The sequence below is a fragment of the Delphinus delphis genome, chromosome 14, assembly GCF_949987515.2.
Source record: "Delphinus delphis chromosome 14, mDelDel1.2, whole genome shotgun sequence".
In the NCBI taxonomy this organism is placed as follows: Eukaryota; Metazoa; Chordata; class Mammalia; order Artiodactyla; family Delphinidae; genus Delphinus; species Delphinus delphis.
In genome coordinates, this window is record NC_082696.1 from 72,904,829 (window position 1) to 72,907,119 (window position 2,291).

At 41.6% G+C, this 2,291-nt stretch overlaps 1 long non-coding RNA gene across 1 annotated transcript; it reads left to right on the forward strand.

The window, feature by feature from the left end:
- Nucleotides 1-282: 282 nt before the first annotated feature.
- On the forward strand, nt 283-2,074 carry LOC132437088 (uncharacterized). Its single transcript, XR_009521957.1, has 3 exons — nt 283-451; nt 1,571-1,646; nt 1,765-2,074. It is a non-coding gene; the product is annotated as an uncharacterized lncRNA (long non-coding RNA).
- The last annotated feature ends 217 nt before the right edge of the window (nt 2,075-2,291 follow it).

The window sequence follows — 2,291 nt, forward strand, 5'->3', positions numbered from 1 at the left end:
TCAGTGAAGAAATTCATTTAATTACCTAGGAGACTCTTTCAACTATAATGTTCTAAAATTGACCAAACAGGTAACATAATGAATCCTTTAAGCCGTAAGTGGTTTCTATTAAAAACCATGGGCTTTCTCCCTTAACCTCTGCTCAATTCATCTTATTATTTTAGTAATTTTCTCCCCACCCACTAGAGCGTGTGAGTTTATCTTTCCTTTTATTGAGTTTAGTGAAAGCATGAGCGATAATCTCAATGATAGGTAATTAAACGAGAGGAGAATCATGACTTTTAATGAAAAGGGTAACATGTTGACCCAAGGGATGCTGTGGACTCTCTCTGTTACTTACCAGGACTTCCCAGCCTCCAACCTCTGCCTCTCTTTACAAGAGTCATACAAGCTGCAAGCTGATGGCCTGAGTGAAGTGGGATGATGGAATGAACACCTGGTGATGAAGCTTGTGAGACACCTATGGTCTATTCTTCCAGTGACTATGTGGGGTGGGGGAGATCACTTATCTTTACTACGCAAGGGAATGGCTTTCACTCCCAGTGGCCCCTGGCCACGGAGTCAAGTAAAAGTGCACCTTTAGTAGCTAGCAGCAAGATGGTGTGTCAGGGCTTAGTGAGTACTGCTGGAGACATCTGTGGGCCAGACTTCAGGCTGTAGGAGAGTGTGAAATTTGATGCTGCCCCGTGCGTGCAACCTTGGTTAGTTTCATAAAGAGACATGAGAGGAAACAGAGAATGAAGATTTTTTGTTTACATTTTTCAGTGTCTCTCAAAATGTAATTCATGGAAGAATCACTGAAAGAAATTGACTTATCAAAAACTGCAGATTCCTTAGCGCCACCTCCAGCAATTTCAATTCGGTGAAATTGAAGGCTCTGGCTTAGGGAATCTACCTTTTTATGAGCACCCCAGGCGAAGCCAAGGCACATAGTCCACAGACGTCACATTGCAAACTACTGGTTTAGGCAAAAGTGACAACCTTGTTCTTTATATGTTTCAGGTGTATCTCTTGGAACTGAGAAGCAGTCAATAGGGCAAGGGGCTACAGCAAATGTCAATGTGTATGAGTTTGTGTGTGTGTGTGTGTGTGTGTGTGTGTGTGTGTGCGCGCGTGTGTGCACACATTGCAGGGGACATGAACATTTAAGCATTTGAAATACGCTTTGTGGACTACTATGGGTAAAAGAAATTATTAGACACTGAGAAATCGTCAGGGGAAAACAGAAAAAAAGGGTAGCATAGTGTTGAATTCTGAACTTCAGTAAAAAATAACAGTAGGATATAGTTACAGAGTTTGGTTAGGGGTTGAGTGTCAAACTTCTATGTAATAACTCACAGCAGGACGGACTGAATGATTTGCTTAGGGGTTAACAGCATCTATAAGCTGGAATGGCAGACCATTATCCTTGCCATTGCACTGCCAGCCTTACCACGACAAGGGGATGCATTGCTATTCAAGCCACTTACTGCTCTAAACGCTACGAGCGAGCTTAGCAAGTAGAAGATATTGAGAGGGAAGTGATCACATAACATTTGACAAAGCCTTTCTGCACTGATTGCATCTACAGATTTTGATGAGGTGTTTACTCACCTCCTCTCAACCTTTCCTGGAATAGCTACATTTAATAGTGCAAGATCACAAAGGTGAGTTGCCTCCTTTCTTTTTTTTTTTTTTCATTTGCATGTAAGTGAGAAGGCTGTCGATGGAATCATGGTCAGTAACCACTATTTGCTTCATGTTGCTATGCTTCTGGCTTTCAAGTCTGAGAAGAAAATCACACGAGAACTTCAGCCTGAATCATGTCACTCCAGGTAATCTGGATACTAAGAACCAAACAAAATAGACTGAATAAAAGCAGCCTGAAGTCCATCGGGTTTATTTTGCCTCTGCCTGCTCTCAGAGAGACGTGAATTTGCAGTGATCGACTGCAGTTTCATATTAATGGAACAGATTGGAGACAGAAATCATCCCCAGGCCTTAATCCCAGGGAAATCAGAAAAACAACTTCTTCTAAAGCTATTTACAGGGTAGCAGATGTGAAGGTATGTCTTGGATTGGACACAACGTAACAAACAACTTTTTGAAATAAGGTATTTCATTAAACAACTCAACATGAGCATGGGAAGTTTTACGAACTCTTTCTAAAGTGAGATACTGAGAATAATGAGCATGTTCACTATTGCCTCATTCATTCATTTCTTCTTTTCCCTTATTGCATAGGATTCCTATAGTATCAACTGCACTGGAGGAGTTCTCAGGCTGCTTAGAGGAGAGCCATGCACAGTGCC